The following is an 18,241-nucleotide window of genomic DNA, read 5'->3' as shown; positions in this document are numbered from 1 at the left end:
AGTGCTTTTTGCATTTTGTAGATTTGCACTACAGAAAGTGTTCCATAGGAAACAATGTTAACTGGACTGTAGTGCAAATCTGAAAAATGCAAAAAGCAGCAAAAATGCCTAGGTGTGAATCCAGCCTTAGTCTCTCCCTTCTTCCTCCCTGTCATCATGAGATCGATTTTTCCTTTTTTTTGCGCTGAACTGCAACGATGTGAACTATGCCCATAGGATTAACTTGGTTTTGGGCTGTCTATGCAGATTGAGTGCAGTTCAAAATGCATCCAACTGCGTTTGCTGTGAAAGAGCCCTGAATGCATACCAACGCAGCACATTGGTGTTAACGAACACCATAGAAAACAAGCTGTTTGTCCATGCGTTAACAAATGCAGCTCAGCTCATGTGGTTTCAATGAGCCCTATAAAAATGTATCGCCGTACCTTTGTTCCAGTGCCTTAGTGTTGCAAAACTATTTTTTTTTTTTAAATGATTTAAAGTATTAACGTAAAAATGTATGTTAGTGCTTTGGGAAATTTTAAAAAAACCTGAGTGACATGGCATGAACTTCTTCTCTGGGAGTTGTAGATGTCGTCTTTACCACAGAACAGCCAGTCAGAGAACTGGAGAAAATATCCTTGCGTTGCTAGGTGTGGCTTTTCTTTTTCTTTTTTTTTTTTTTTTCCACCGTCCTTATAAAATCACAAGCCCAGGGCTGCATTCTTCTGCTTAGTCTTTCTTCACAGTCATCTGCAGCCAGCCTCTCGGTCGGTAAGTAACACCGTAAAGACATTTTATTTTTACTTTTTTCAGTTTTTTTAACCTTGCTGCATATTTATTTGTACTATTCCAGTACTACTTTGTAGGTTTGAGTTAACATCTAAGAAGAGTAGGGGGGGGGAAGAAAGAAAGAAAAAAAGTTAGTCGTGGCATTAATATCTAACAGTCAAGCTAAGTACGGTTTCCTAATCTTCTTAAAACCTATGATATGCATCACATTAAAGTATATAAAATGTATACGACTATTAAAAAGATGGTTTAAAAAAAACTGGCACAACTTCTTTCTCTCTGTGGTTTCCTGCCATGGAAACGTACTGGAAATACAAGTTTTTTAAGAGTGAGTCATGCAGAATTAAACACACCCATTTACTAAACTTGGGAAACTATTTAGAAAAAGTATTTTAGGAGTTTCGACAACATTCCGAAAATGTAACAATCCGTATCTTTTATAATATAAGTAATTATAGGGTTAACCAAAGAATTTTAAAGAATTTTAAATGGAACAAAAAAGGCAGAATTTTTTTGTTTTTTTTTCACAAAAGGTTTGTTATGAGGGGTCAGAAAACACTCAACTAGAACTGCTGTTTCTATAGCAATGTAGTGAGAAGGCAGACCTCTAATATATTACTAGAAACTGCCTATAAATGATGGGTATTAAACTAAGTAGAGGTCAAGAAAGTATTAACGGCAATACCAACATGGGCGTGCCGTTAAATGTAATTTGTGCATGCAGGGGTATTGTTTGGGGCGATGTATGGTGCTGCCAAGTTTCAGCCCTGGTTCACAATGTCGTGACTTGTCATGCGACTTCGAACTCTCAAGTCGCTTGACAAGTCACAGCATTGTGTAGCAGGGCTGAAACTTGGCAGCACCATACATCACCCCAAACAATACCCTTGCATGCATGATTTAAATTTTTTAAAGGCACGCCCATGTTGGTATTGTCGCACCCTATTAATAATAATGGAACCATTTTAATTGATGCAACTTGAGCCGCTCTGAGTTAGAAAAAATATTCCTGCACTACTTTTGGTGCGACTTGCATTGACTTCTGTTAAAGGAGTCCCATGCAAGCCGTGATGAAGTCGCGCAGGGATATCAGATTCAAAGTCATGGCAGTGTGAACAAGGGCTTATTCAGGAATCGATAAAAATCACAGGGAGTTTTTTTTATTCCCTCCCCCTTTTTTTTTTTTTACTTAATACCATACAAGCATGGGCGTCCGCAGAACTTTTTTCAGGGAGGGGCATCATTTTAAGGTCACCCATGCTCTGACCCTTTTCGATAATGTCATTATCACATTATCACTGTCAGACTGCAGACGTAGTACAGGTGATGGTAAGAGACTGTGGACATGGCCCAAGAGACTGTGGACATGGCCCAAGAGACTGTGGACATGGCCCAAGAGACTGTGGACATGGCCCAAGAGACTGTGGACATGGCATACATGGTCCAAGAGACTGTCAGAAACTGCATACATGTGGGGGGTGGCAGAGAGAGATGGGGGGTGATTTAGAGGTGGGGGTGACAGAGACGGGGGGTGACAGAGAGAGCAGGGGTGAAAAAGACAGGGGTGAGAGAGAGAGAGGGGGGGTGACAGAGGGGTGATAGGAGTCATCACTCCTGATCCGATACCTGATTCCGTGGGGGGGGCACTTGTCCCCCTTGCCCCTACCTGCGGACGCCCGTGCATACAAGGTAGTTAAAGGGAAGTTCCACCCAAAAATAGAACTTCCACTTGTTGTATGCCTCCACCCCCTCCGTTTCCACATTTGTCACCTTTTGGGGGGGCAGGATCCTGGTCTTTCACAGGTATCCTGTTCCCACTTCTGGAAGTCTCAGCGCGGGTATTTGCATCATCACTGGGGCTCCCTTCTCCTTCCCCAGTGGCCGGGCCAGTAGGAGAGAGGAGCGGAACCTCACACGTGCGCAGAAGGGTTCCAGACGTGAAGCCGTAAGGCTACACTGCTGGGTTCCATTAGATACAATGAAAACTTCGGCTGCAGTGCCCACATTGCTGGACTCCAGAACAGGCAAGTGTCCGATTTATTAGAAGCCAGCAGCTTCAGTATGTGTAGCTGCTGGCTTTTCATTTTTGCAGCGGTGGGTGGACCTCCGCTTTAAGTCTGCATTTACACTTCTCTACCTAAGGCCAACTGTCACCACCTCTGACCCCAGTCAATTAGCAAGTCTTAACAGAGATTGAGGTTGATTTACTAAAGGCAAAAAAGACTGCAATTTGCAGTTGATCTGGAGCTTAGTAAATGAGTACAAGCTCTGACTTCCGTCATCCAATCATATGCAAGCAAAAACAGTTGTGGTGTGTGTTTTTTTTTTTTTTCCTTGTACAAGATTGGGTATTCTTTGCAAAGTGAAGCCTTAGCTTTACTAAGCTTTGGAGCAACTGCACTTCACAAAATGCAGTCTATTTTGCCTTTAGCAAATAAACCCATATATGTCCCAATATATATGAGCAGACACTGTACCTAGGGATTTTGGCAGGAAAGGAAAAATTTGTGATAAGACCAAGGGTCTCATCGCCAGTTTTCTGCAGTTGCGTTAATCAATGTGAGATGCTTTTCCTAAATGGCCATTAGCTGTAAGGGTTCACTTCTAGCAGCATTGTGTCTTATGGAAAGGATGGGGTCCTGAGCCTCAGCATGTTAACAGCATCAGACATCCTAGTCACACAAATTGTGTGCCTGTAACTACTAGAAGAGTGGTAATGCTGGGGTCAGTAGACATATTGTACTGGTAAGTAGGGGGGCAGTCTATTTTTTATTTTTTATTTTTATTATTATAAATAGGAATGTGCGTGATTGATTATGTATAGGTGGCCACTTTGCAAGCCTTGTGATTCTAGGTCACATCATAAAGTGATATTAAACCCTCCGATGTTTTTTTTTTTTTTTTAAGCACTTTGGCAGCTGATGTAATCGCTTACTCAGTATGCAGTATTTAAGTTGGTGACCCAATCACTGCCCCAGGTTTCCCATTTCAGGGTGGCTCCTTTGTTCAGCAGCATTCTAAGAAGTCATCCTTGCATGCAGGGATTAGTTATGTCTTCCTGTGCATGAACAGAAGAACATAGCCTGGGATGACAATGTACTCTGTCTCCTCCCTCCTCCAAGCTAAGTGTGTGGATAGTGGCTGCACTGTCCACTGAACTCTTTCCTGTGAAGACCAGAAGTTCAGAGAAGCAGCACTGAGAGAGCAAAAACCAGTAGCACTGAATGTTCCTTAAAGTGCTTGGGAAGAATTTTAACAATTGGTTTACTGATGAATTGCTTTTTTATTATGCTTAATGTGTTAGGCTAAAAATTGTATTAAATGCTGATATAGATATAGATATATATATATCTATATCTATATCTCTCTCTAATGGGCTCACAGGAGGTTTATGCCAGGGCAGGGCCCTCGATGACCTAACCCCCGCACATGTGCACAGGATTTACTTCATCACGCTAAAGATCGGGTCCCTTAAATGTGGTCTGAACAGCATTAAGATAAAAAGCCTTCTGTGTGCATCAGCCCCCCTAAGAATTACCTGAGGTCCCTCTCTGTACAGCGATGTCCACGAGTGTCTCAGCTGTCCGATATTATCCTTCCTGATTTGGCTCCTCCTGTTGCTGCAATCAAAGTAAGTTAGCCAATCAGGGGAGATAGGGGGCAGGGCTGGGGTTCCTTGTCTGAATGGACACAGGGAGCTAGGACTCAGCTTGGGTGCCCCCATAGCAATCTGTGGGGGCACTGAACAGGAGGGAGGGGCCAGGATCACAGAAGAGGGGCCAGCGAAGAGGAGTATCTGGCCTGCTAATGCAAATCAACTGCAACAGAGCAGGCAAGTATAACATGTTTGTTATTTTTATAGGGGAGAAAAAAACAAGACTGGCTAATCCCTTTAAGCCACTTTGGGACCAGGGACGCACCCGTAGGTCATTAGACTTTCAAAGGTTATACCAGGATGATCCCTGCAGCTGTAGGCATCATCTTGGTAGGTTTTTTTTTTTGTTTGTTTTTTTGAGCCAGCAGTGGGCTCTTGTAAAAGCAATCCTAGCATCTAACTAGCTGCTAGAGGGAGTTTTTCTCCTGCCACCTTCCATGGTTTTCCCAGGCTCTCCCATCCCACTGGACATGCTGGCTGGTTGGAGAACTGAACAAAGCCCAGAAGAGATGACCTGACCTCACTTCCAGTTTACCTGGATGTCAACTGCATCATTTTTAAAAAGTCAAAAGCAATTGACAGCCTCAGCAATTTTTTGAGATTCTGCACTGCGACGCTTTAACTGATAATTGCGCGGTCGCGCAACGTTGTAACCAAACAAAATTGATGTCCTTTTTTTTTCCCCCCCCACAAATAGAGCTTTCTTTTGGTATTTGATCATCTCTGTGGTTTTTATTTGTGCTATAAACCAAAAAAAGCAACAATTTTGAAAAAACAATATTTTGTACTTTTTTGCTATGATAAATATCCCATTTTTCTTTTTTAAAAGCAATTTTTTTTCTCAGTTTAGGCTGATATGTATTCTTCTACATATTTTTGGTAATAAAAATCGCAAAAAGCGTATATTGATTGGTTTGTGCAAAAGGTATAGTGTCTACAAAATAGGGGATAGATTTATAGCTTTTTTTTTTTTAATCGTGACTGCGACACATCGGACAATTTTGACACATTTTTGGGACCATTGGCATTTATACAGCGATCAGTGCTATAAAAATGCATTGATTACTGTAAAAATTTCACTGGCAGTGAAGGGGTTATCACTAGGGGGCGATCAAGGGGTTAACTGTGTTCCCTACTACATGTTTTAACTGAAGGGGGGATAGGACATACTAGGGGAAGAGAGAGATCGGGCACTCACATCGGCTCCAGGGGCGAGCAGCGGGTGCATGCCCCTAGTGGCCACAAATAGAAGCAGTGTAACATGACGGCAATTTGCGCACCTGAGCCATCTCTGTGTTTTGAATGCTTTTTCAAAAGGTTGTAAACCTCCATTTCAAGTTGTACCTATAGGTACAGTGACTATCTCCTAAACGTGCGCCATTTAGGAGATATTTGCTTTGTACTGCACCAGTGTCATATGCGCATCCTCAGTGCCATTTCTTCAATAGCGAGTGCCGTGACTGGCGGCTCCCATGCGCGGGAGTGACATCACGTGACTCTGGCCAGTTGGAGTCTGCGGCCCCAGAAGGAAGACTGGCAAACATGGATGCGGCCTCCAGTGGGGACAGCGCAGGCTCCGTTTGCAGGCAAGTGTCACATAACGTGCTAGTATAAGACGCATACTAGCACATTATGCTTTTACTTTGCAGGGAACAAAAACCCATCAGAGTTTACTTGCTCTTTTAAGGGCAGAGGAGGGATTTGGGGTCTTGTAGATCCCAGATCTCTCCATAAAGAGTACTTGTCATATGTCTATTGCTGTCGCATAGTTAGTAAGGTTGAACAAAGACACCAGTCCATCCAGTTCAACCTGCCTAAAAGTGAAAGAAAAGTAAAACAGTTTAAAAAAATAAAGTTCCCCCAGTTGTTGCATGCAAAGACAACATCACGCATCGGTCTGGCATGCACGCAAACAGCAGTTGTCCCACATGTGAAGTATCACTGCGAATGTCTGAGTTTCCTCTAATTTAAAAAAAAGATGTTTGTGTTTTCTAAGTAATTTTCTAGCAAAAAATACTAATTTTTACATGAAAAAAGAAGCAGAAAAGGCCTGGTCTGGAAGTGATTATATGCATAGGACATTTTGATTTGACCTAGGGCTAGCTTTACTCAAACACAGTAGGTCTATGCCTATAAATGCTACAATAAAAGGAGCACCATCTCTAATACCCACTCCCATCCCTTTTCTAATCTGTCACTAAGTAAGAGTATCTGTGTCAAAATATATTTGTCATACTGTATATGCAATCTATAAACGCCTATGAATTTTGTATTCGCTATACCAATATCGGGCCATCGCATGCTGGAACATGTAGCTTTTTTTTCTCAATTTCACTGAACGCATACCTCCCAACTTTTTGAGATGGGAATGCGGGACACTTATTAACAAAAGAACATAGGCATAGAACACACACCCTGCCACGTCCACTTAGCCACTTCAGTTCCAGACCATTTTGCTGGCTTAAGACCAGACCACTTTTTGCGATTCGGCACTGCGTCGATTTAACTGACAATTGCGCGGTCGTGCGACGTGGCTCCCAAACAAAATTGACGTCCTTTTTTTCCCCCCACAAATAGAGCTTTCTTTTGGTGGTATTTGCTCACCCCTGTGGTTTTTATTTTTTGCTCTATAAACAAAAATAGAGCGACAATTTTGAAAAAAACACATTATTTTATACTTGTTTGTTATAATATCCCCCAAAAATATATAAAAAAAAATTTTTTCCCTCAGTTTAGGCCGATACATATCCTTCTACATATTTTTGGTAAAAAAAAATCGCAATAAGCGATTATCGATTGGTTAGCGCAAAAGTTATAGCGTTTACAAAATAGGGGATAGTTTTATGGCATTTGTATTAAGATTTTTTTTTTTTTACTAGTAATGGCGGCGATCAGCAATTTTTATCGTGAATGAGACATTATGGCGGACACATCGGACATTTTTGACACATTTTTGGGACCATTGTCATTTATACAGCAATCACTGCTATACAAATGCAGTGATTCCTGTGTAAATGACACTGGCAGTGAAGGGGTTAACCAGTGGGTGGCAGTGTAGGGGTTAAGTGTTCCTAGGGGCGTGTTACTAACTGTTGGGGGCTGGGCTTTCTTTTAGTGAACACTGATCTCTGCTCCAATCACATGGAGCAGAGATCAGGGTCACTTGTTGCTAGGCAGAACTGGGAGATGCTGTTTACAATGGCATCTCCTAGTTCAGCTGCCCCGTAAGACGATCGCGGGTATGCCTGCGGCGATCGAGTCCGCGGGACCCGCGGGGGTCCCGACCGGCACGCAAGCACAGCGGGGGCGGCACACGATCGATGGCAGGGCGGCAAATTTAAAGGGACGTACAGGTAAGCCGAGGCACCTAATTTTACAACAAAAAAAACTGTGAAAACTTATTGACTTGAGTAAAAGCCTAGGGTGGGAAATGCAGCAGCTACTGTGTAAACTGTGCCCATCTGCTGCTGTACCTTTTAATAGCCAAAACAGGAGGTGTCTCCGCTGTCATGCAGTCTGTTCTGTGGCCGCCCACTGTAACAAAGCCCTGCCTCCTCATCCTCGATAGATGGAACACTGATACAGTCTCCCAGCATGGTATCAGTGTTCCGTCTATCATAGACTAGGAGGAGGCGGTGCTTTGTTACAATGGACACTGCATGACACAGCGGGAGATACCCACTGTTTTAGTTATCAAAGGTACACCTGCAGATGGGCACAGGGAGGCAGCACCCTGACTCGTGTATAAGCTGGGGGGGGGGGGGGGGGTTCAGCCTAAAAGATGTGCTGGAAAACTCTGCTTGTACTTGAGTATATACGGTACATGAAACGTGAAATGGCTCACTAGCATTCTCCTAAATCCTATTGATTTGTGAATAGGTCCAGGCTTGTTGGTAGCTCTGGTTTTACAGGTGTTGCAGAACTTTCATTTTTAGCATGTTGTTGCTTGTTTATACAAATTAGGAACCATAGGATTATTGCATGTCAGAATTTAATTAATTTTATATTCAGAAAGCACATACAATGTTTAACACTTTTCTTTTTAAAAGTTAATTAAACATCTTATCCACTCTTACTACCTGAGCCTGCCTAATTGGTCATTTTATTGTGATGGGCCATCCCACTGACCAAAAGGGTATATCATAGGCTGGCTTCACACAAAGGTGTTTTTCAGGGGTTTTAGCGCTAGAAATTACCTCTAAATGCCTGAAAACGGCCCTCCCGTTCATTTCAGTGTGATTTTTCACACTGGAGCGCTGCACAAGCAGCATCTTTGGGGCGGTTTGGGAGCGCTAAATACAGCACTCCCAAAACGTCCTGCCCATTGAAATGAATAGGCAACACTTTGGAAGTGCCACAACATGAGTGCTTCTTCGGCCGCTAAAACAAGCGGCACTTTAGCGCTAACGTTCAGCGGCCCCAGTGCCCTTAATGTGGATGGGTATGGCCAAAGTCAACTCTTATGCTGTGTACACACTGGAAGTTTATTTCGGTCAACCCAGGGGGCAGAATGAAAAAAAACAAACGTACAGATCGCTGTGCTAATGCATCTGATGTTAGTCCGCCAATCTCTTGCTGAGCTATTGTGTTCTGACAGGGACTTCCAATGGCTGATCGAATGCTGGTTTTCCAGCACGTTTGTTTGACAGAAGCCAGTTGTGTATAGCTCCTCGCAAGCTGGTTTCACATGAGCAGAAAGTTGACCAGTTCCTGCCGTACCAATCGTTTTTGTCAGATTTTTCTGCCAATGTACCCAGCGTTATACAAAAATAGGAGAATTTATTATAATTACAGGTGTCTATCTCTAAATCTATGGATTGATTTGGCATTACTTTAAAGCATGAAAAACAACTGAATACTTTTTTTTTTTTTTAATTTGTACTAACCTCCAAATTTTCAGGACAAGCTTTTGAGTTGTACCCCGTCTTCAAGGCCCAAGCAGTACTAAGAAGTAACAACTTTTTGGTGCAAATAAATAAATAAATCATGCACAGTACTCCATCATTGTTGTGCAGTGTGCAAGCTTTACAGCATGAGACGCTGTACCTGCATGTGCTTGAGCATAGCTCCCAACTGATTTGGAGCAATGTTCCTCTGTCCCTCATTCCTCCTCATTTGTCCCTCTTTTTGGTCTGATCTATATATAGATGTATATATAGATGTATAATAAATGCACTTTTTATCTATGAAAGTGTTTCTTAGTGCTAAAACTTTCATCTGATGTCTAAATTGCTGCATTTGTAAGTTCCAAAAGCCAATATAAAGGAATAGTAATGGTAAAAAAACACTTTTGAGTTGAACCAATCTTTTATACAAGTCTCCTTTAAGGGGGCGTGGCAAAGGGTGTGTCCTATGCCTGCACATGTTTGCTGATAGGCGTCCCTCATTCCCATCTCTAAAAGTTGGGGGGTATGCTTGAGGTATAAATTTCTACTGCACAGACCTGCTGATCTTTAAACTAACACAGGTCTGCTGAACTGCTGCAAGAAAGTAGCATTTCCTCAAACTCCTCCTCCCCTGATGAGGAGACATTGTAACTTAGTAGTAATAAGTAACCATGTGAGCGGCTAGGGCAAGAACTACTGTAAGCTCTGTTAGACATTTACGTCCACCTTTGAGAAAGCCCAGAGGGGCAATACGTTCTAGGCAGGTGGGACCTGTGTAATGACATCACACTGGGAGGGGCCAGGCACTATCTTGCTGATCTACACTATGCATGTTGGGAACAGACACTTGTATGTGTGTCTGTGCATTGTGCGTGTTGCTCCTTTTTTAGTAAAAAGTCACTGGCAATACTACAATATTGGATGTTCTTTGCATATATCTTTGAGCCTTTTTATGCAAGAGCTGAGGAATATGGAGATGTGACCTCAGTGCTGCTGATCTATTGTCTATGTGATTAACGCACTTCTAACTACCTTGATTATTTTAAGGGGTCCATCGCATCAGGTGAGGAGACACCTAATTGGGCATGTGGGCGATACACTTTGGTGGCAGTCCATGGTGGAAGATTTCTGATACTGTGGAAGACTGACCTTTTACTTGTGGCCCATGAACTGTGGTGGCTTTTTTTTTCTGGGCACTTACAATTTATATGAATGATACATGGAACAGTTCTCAGTTTTTATTTTTTTCAACCTAGTTGGATGATGTATGGGATTGTTTTCATGTATACTTTTTTTTTCTGCCCCTTATTTATAATTGTGTAAATTTAGCTTTGTTTCTATGAACATTTGAGTCCACATTTTGATTATTTTAAGGAGCAGTCGCTGTTAGTAGTTTGTGATTGTGTCATCTCTAAGATAGCATCTTAATTCAGGAAGTAGATGCTGGCCCAGTATGTTTCCTAAACAAAAAACGGTTCTGTCCCTCTGAAGAGATGAGCACATAAAGGTTTTGCTTTACTAAAGGTACATATGCTGTTCACCTTACAACGAAATTATCCCCAGAGTTTAATAAATGCGGTGTAATTTCACTTAAAAAAACACAATCATGTACCAGAAAGTGTGTGTGTGTGTGTATATATAATATATATATAATGTATATGTATGTATGTATGTGTATATATTTACTAGAGTACAAAAATTCTTGCACCACAGAATAAAAAAATCGAAAGGTATGTGTTGTATTGTATTTTCCGACAAAAAAACTACAGTATACTGATTAAACTTAAATCGCATGCTCTTGTTTGTCCCTTCAGAAAATTTTGGACGACAGCTTTGTACAATCGATCAGATTATCATACGTTCACTTCAAAAGTGTGTGTTTTATTTTTTGGGGGTTTTTTTTGTACGATGTTCTGATCCTGTGTATGGGGCTTTACACTTTCATTTTGGCATACAAGCACTCCAAATTAAACAAATATATCTGATGGTACATCTGTTTTAAGCTAGTGATCGTTTTTAATGCTGTGCATACTTTTTTTTTTTTTTATCATCTGCAAATATATGCTCCTAAAATAACAGGAAATTAGTCACTTCACTTCTCTAGCAGAGCTATAAAAAGTGTTTGTCACAGCTAACTTTCAGGGCTAGTATTTAGCTGTAATGAACAGTCATCTCTCAAAGACAAAGGATGCAGTATATCCCTGTAAGAATTGTTAATGGCACCTAGGGAAGCATATTGTATGTTCACTTTTTATTAAATTTTTTTTAAATGTATTTTTTTGTCTCAAAGCACTATATTGTTTTGCATAGAAATTTGCCGTTTTATATTGTAGGCCTGTCCTTTTCAGTAATAACTCACTTAAAACTGTCCAAACAAGTCCAGAAGACATCCCAGGTATTAAGTTTGAAACACAAAATCATAAATGATTATAAAAAGAATAAAATTAATTTCCCCAGAATCACTTTTGCTAAATTCTGCAAGTGTTCTAATTTACTATCTGTTTTCTAGCTTTACTTTTGACTTAAAGGGACACTTTTTTTAAAAAAAAATTTTTATTAATTTTTTTTTTTTTTTTTTTGCCATGGACAATCAAGTTTTCAGGCAGAAAGAACAGTGTGTATATATAACACAAAACTTGCAGGGCACTGGACAAAGCACTAGGGACAAAAAGGAGATGAAATGATTTGATACAGTACACTGTAATCTGTAAGATTACATTGCTGTATGTGTTATGTTTTTTGTAGTTTTTGAATTTGCCGCATGGCTCTGCCCCCCATGCGTCGCAATGCTCGCAGGGAATGGAGCCCGACACATAGAGTATTGGGCGGAGGACACAGCGGGGGGACATTGCAGGATCCTGGGGACAAGGTAAGTTACCTTGGCCAGGATTATGCAATGCCGAGTGTGGCTTGGGGTTACCGCTAATGGTACTGAAAATTGAACCCTGAGCCACACTCGGGAATACCGCCATATAGTACAAGGAGCTGTAACATTCTCCTTAAAGTCTTACTAAACCCACAACCATCAAATCGGTCTGTATATACAGTAAAGAATGCTTGATATACTCACTGTGGAACCTAAGGAGTTAATCCTTTGCATTGTGTATGAGGGCTGGTTCCCACTGCTGCGATGTGGGAACGATGCGAATCTACTGCGGGTTCCCGCATCGCATGTCTCCCGACGGAAGTTGACACTGCCCTATGTAAACCGTTGGGAGTGTCAGTTAAAAGTTAAGGACACCCCCAAATCAGTTTGCATATCGCAGTGCGATCTGCAAACCCAGACAGGAATCTGATCGCACGGTGTGAACACTCACATGATGCGATTCTGCTACGGGCCAAAAAAAGGGTCCTGTACGAGTTTGGTCCGAATGCAATGTGAATTCAGCCATACTATCTGTATGGCTGAAATCACACCGCACAGAGATCGCATGTGATTTGCAGTGCGGCGTGAATTGCATCCGATCTCAGACATTGCAGCAGTGGGAACCAGCCCTAAAGGCTGTCTGATCCTCCTCTTCCACTGTCTCCAAAAAATAACCTGAAATTTGCAGAGCCAGGGGATGGGCTGAACATGCTCTCTTTGGTGTGTATTGCTAGAGGGTGGGTTATTTTATTTGGGAGGGTGCATGTGATCAGCACAGGGCCAATCAGCACTGTCCAGACAGAGGGACAGAGGAGAATGAAAACGTCTCCTACAAACTTTACTAGGAAGGAACTGATAGTCACTACTCTATACTGCTGAGAAAGGGTATTTAGCTGTTTATATTTACTAAAATTGCATTTCCATGTTCTGTGTACTAAGGGAGATCAGATAGAGTGAATGCAGGTTCTGGGTTTAGTATCTGTTGTCATCAAAGCTACATCCTTGGTTTAGGGGCCTATTAAATTGGGTGTACAATAGGTTTTACTCTTTACTGCTGGTAAAATGCAGTAGTAGTTTGCAATAATATAAAGAATAGTTTAAAAATCACTACAAAGCAACATCAAACTCATGCAAATATTGCATTCTGTCAAGCCACAATTTTGCATTGTTTTTATTAATAAAACATGACTGAGGAACAATGCTGTGATACGTGTTTATTTTGTTAGAGTACACTTAGTAATATTTATAAAACAGATGCATCCTGTCTACAATGAAAGCAAACAAATGAGAAACCCAACAGAATGGTGACAGTAGACCGTGCTGCTGCAGTATACAGTGTATGGGATCTTAAAACCAATCCAGGAAACAAGGATATCTGATACTCCATATTGTTTTATAAAGGTCCTAAAATTAGGAATTTAGAAATAAGCACTGCCTAAAGTTTCTTCTTTCATATCGTTACTAGAAAGAATTGGTCCAACTAGACTATCTCATACCTCCCAACTTTTTGAGATGGGAATGAGGGACACCTATCGGCAAAAGTATGCAGACATAGGACTCACCCATGGCCGTGCCCACTTAAAGGAGAATTGTGCAAAAAAAACAAGATTGGTTAACCCCCCTGACGATATTCCCGAGTCTGACCCGGGGTGGATTTTTTATACCAAGAGCGGTATCCCCGAGTCAGACTCGGGACTGCATCGCTGGATCCAGGAGGAGGTTTACTTACCTTCTCCCTCGGATCCAGCGTTGTCTCCCCGCTGTACGAGCGAGCCGTGTCTCGCTCAATGCATTACATCGCCGATCTCCGTGCCCTGCGAGCGACGAGATTGGCGCCAAATTCAAAAAGTGAAACAAACAGTAAACATACAGTATAATGTAATCTTACAGATTACATTGCTGTATGTAAATATTTCACATCCCCGTTGTCCCTAGTGGTCTGCCCAGTGTCCTGCATGCAGTTTTATGTAATAAAAACTGTTCTTTATGCCTGGAAACTGGAGATTGCCCATAGCAACCAAAACTGTCACTGTACATCAAAAATGATTTTAGACCAGCTAGAAAACAGTGATAATAAATTAGAATCACTCGCAGAATTGAGCGATAGCGATTTGTGGGGAGATCCGTCATCAAATACTGAAAAGTAATGACAGTGACAATTCTGCAACTGAGCAAATTTCAGTGTTTTTGATTTGATTACATTATTGAATAATTTTTATTATTGTTATATTATTATTTGGTACAATTATTTATAATTATTTATTATATTATAATTTATGATTTAATTTTTCAAACTTTATCATACCCGGGATGTCTGCTAGACTCTGGTTTGGACAGATTTAAGAGAGTTATTCCTAAGAATTGCAGGACTACAATATAAAACGCCAAATTTTCATGCAAAATAATGGTACCGCTTTTAGCACCTAAAATCCGAAATAATCGTACCGCCAGGGAGGTTAAACCTCAAGTGTTTTTTTTTTTTTTTTTTTTTTTTTTATACCACTACTATTCCTTTTATATTGGCTTTTGGAATTTACAAATGCAGCAATTTAGAAATAAGATGAAAGGTTTAGTGCTGGAAAACACTTTTTTATACATAAAAAGTGCATTTTATATACAGTAGATCAGACCAAAATGAAGGACAAATGAGGGACAGAGGGACATTGCTCAAAATCAGGGACAGTCCCTCGAAATCAGGGACAGTTGGGAGCTATGCTATCTTCATAGAGTGCAGTCATTTCAGCTACTCGCCTTTTTAATTCAAATCATTCTTCATGGTATGAGCAGTAACCTCAAACATGAAAAATGTAAGTCACATTCCTTTATAGCAAGGGTACCCAACCTTTTTGAAGAGGGAGGGCCACTTAAGCGACTTGGTAACTGGTCATGGGCCACAATGAGAGGAGCAGGCCGATGATCACTCTGCATATGCAGAGAGCATACGGACACAGCCCGCTCTACTCTGAGCCCTCCAATACACTCAGATGGAAGGGGACAGATCCCCTTCTATGTGTTTTTTGTTTTGGGTTTTTTTCCCCCCCCCCGATTTGATTGGAGGTAGGAGGGTGTAAACGGACTCGCGTCCATTTACAGCTGTCATTCCATAAAGATGAATAGAGGCTTCGATCAAGTCAGGCGGAACCAATTGGACCGATTGTGTGAAAAAGGTCTAAGTCTGCTTTGACACTGATGCGCTGCGGTTTACCCTTTCCGTGGGTGCAGCACCTTGCACCTATAGCTGCATTTTGCCATAGACTTTGTTTTATTACAGTATATACTGCAGCTGTGGTGCACTTTCTGAAAGTACACCAAACCTCCTGGATTACAGAAGTCTATGGCTCTGTACACGTAACCCGCAGGTGCACCTGCGGATCAGTTTGAAAGAAGCCCATATATACACATTGATTTTATAATCTAAACTGACTTTTTTAATCTTCCATTCAGGAACCGCTCGCTACAGGCATTGCCACCTGTTGCTGTCTCAGGTGGAGTGCAATTGGTATCGCTCTGCCTGTGACAGGAGCCGGCGCTATACAGGAAGCGCCAGCCTATGTGGCTCTGATCCCTAAACAGCCCTGTTTCCTCTAGCACCAGCTCCATTCAGAACACTGATCTGGGATGATGGGTCCGGAACCCGATCTGGGCTTGCTGACTGCCAACCGAGAGCAGGAGGTCGCGGGCCACATCATATGGCTTCACGGCCACATGTGGCCTGCAGGCCAATGGTTGGGGGCGCCCCTGCTCTATAGTGGTGGCTCCTCTTTGATCTTTCCTCTCTCCCAACACAACAGCCTCCTGGGAGAGGACCCACTCCTCTCCAGCACACAGTAGGTGACTCAGCCTTAGCTCTGTGTTATTTTCTATAAGCTTGTGTACAGGGGGGTGTGCATCTCCCTCCACTCAGCTTTCAGATATCAGGGAACTCTGTGCTATAACTATCTAGTGTGTGTGTGTGACGTCAGATCCCCACCCCTGCTTCTAGAGCTAAGAAAAAATTTTGAGCTGTGTTTTATAGAATGATTTACAGATAAACAGGTACAACTTATGTAGGATGCTATTTCATCTCAGGGAAGTGACTATATGTAAGAGTTTATAACCACTTTGACTACCTTGTAACACCATTTTAAGTAATTTTAGCTCACGTTTGCATCCATTATTTTCTAAGTTGCTCAATTCAACATGCTGTATAAGGCTGGATTCACACCTAGGCAGTTTTAGTGCTTTTTGCATTTTGCAAATTTGCAATACAAAGACTAAAGACTTCCTATTCTAAGGTGGACTACTGCTCCCAGTAAGTCTTTGTCAGGCCCTGCCAGCCCTCCTGGCTGCAGCTGCCCAACTTTACTGCCCATGACATTGCAATTGCCACTGGCTCCACAGCCAGCTCTATTACCTCTCAGTCCTCTCTGGCATGTCTCTCCAGTCCTCCTGATGGCACATGTCACTCACCAGCCCTCCTGGCTGCAAACCGGTGCTTCCCTCCTTAAGACTTGTCCGGCAGTACTAGCTCCTGTTCAGATCCTTCATGAGTTTTTGGAGGGATCCATCTGCACCCGAGTCCCAGGCCCAAGGTCACCCCCCCCCCCCCCCCCAAACTGGGGAGCTCCCTCAAAGGCCCCGACATCCTAGTACGTCATCCTCAGTTCTTCCAGCCAACAACTAATTTTTACAAACAGTCTGACTGGAATGATACCAGCTGATTGAGAAAAGCCAATGTAGCGCCAATATTTAAAAAGGGCCAAGATGCATCCCTGGGAAGTACAGACCAGTTAGCCTAACATCAATTGTATGCAAGCTCTTGGAGGGGGTGATAAGGGACTATATACAAGATTTTAGTAATGACAATGGTATCATTAGCATTAATCAGCATGGATTTATGAAGCGTTGTTCTTACCAAACCATCTATTAACCTATGAGGAGATGAGCTGCCATCTAGATAAAGGAAGGCCCGTAGATGTGGTGTATCTGGATTCTGCAAAAGCATTTGATACTGTTCCCCATAAACATTTACTGTACAAAGTAAGGTCCTTTGGCATTGACCATAGGGTGAGTACATGGATTGAAAACTGGCCACAGAGGTGAGTTCAAAGGGTAGTGATGGGGAGTACTCGGAATGGTCCGGGGTGGGAAGTGGGGTCCCCCAGGGTTCTGTCTGGGGATCAACCCTTTTTTAATTTATTCATAAACGACCTGGAGGATGGGGTAATACAGCTCAATCTCTGTATTTGTGGATGATACTAAGCTAAGCAGGGCAATAATTTCTCTGTAGAATGTGGAAACCTTGCAAGAAGATCTGAACAAATGAATGGGGTGGTCAACTACATGGCAAATGAGGTTAATGTAGAAAAATATAAAATAATGCATTTGGGTGGCAAAAATATGAATGCAATCTACTTGCTGGGGAGTGAACCTTCTGGGGGAATCTAGGATGGAAAAGGACCTGGGGGGTCTTGGTAGATGACAGGCTCAGCAATGTCATGCAATGCCAAGATGCTCCAAGCAAAGCAAACAGAATATTGGCATACTTTAAAAAGGGAATTAATGGCAGAGATAAAACAATTCTCCCACTCTACAAGACTCTCTGGTCTGTCCGCACCTGGACTATGCTGTCCAGTTCTGGGCACCAGTCCTCAGGAAGGATGTGCTGGAACTGGAGAGAGTCCAGAGAAGGGCAACACAACTAAAAAAGGGACTGGAGGACCTTGGTAATGAGGAAAGTTTACGAGCACTGAACTCATTTTCCTTTGGAGAGGAGACGCTTGAGGGGATATGATTTAAATGTACAAATACCGTACTGGTGACCCCACAATAGGGATAAAACTTCAGTGAAAGGGAATTTAATAAGACACTCAGCCATTCACTAAAGCTAGAAGTGGTTTAACTTTAAACTGCGTAGAGGGCTCTTTACTGTAAGAGCGGTTAGGATGTGGAATTCTCTTCCACAGGCGGTGGTTTCAGCATTGATAATTTCAAACTATTTGATAAGCACCTGAAAGACCACAACATACAGGGATATACAATGTAATACTGACATAAAAATAACACACGTAGGCTGGTCTTGTG

General features: G+C 42.1%; 1 protein-coding gene across 1 annotated transcript in view; it reads left to right on the top strand.

Annotated features, from left to right (window-relative positions):
• The first annotated feature begins 616 nt into the window (after positions 1 to 616).
• The window catches only part of LOC143973983 (annexin A1-like), a 69,764-nt gene continuing 52,139 nt past the window's right edge, over positions 617 to 18,241 (top strand). The window contains exon 1 of the mRNA XM_077474933.1: positions 617 to 753. The gene's annotated coding sequence lies outside the window, so the exon portion shown is untranslated. The remainder of the gene's footprint in view (positions 754 to 18,241) is intronic.

The sequence above is a fragment of the Lithobates pipiens genome, unplaced genomic scaffold (genome assembly GCF_037356315.1).
Source record: "Lithobates pipiens isolate NorthernLeopardFrog02 unplaced genomic scaffold, aLitPip1_a1.2 Scaffold_13, whole genome shotgun sequence".
NCBI lineage: Eukaryota > Metazoa > Chordata > Amphibia > Anura > Ranidae > Lithobates > Lithobates pipiens.
This window is presented reverse-complemented; position numbering and strand designations above follow the sequence as displayed.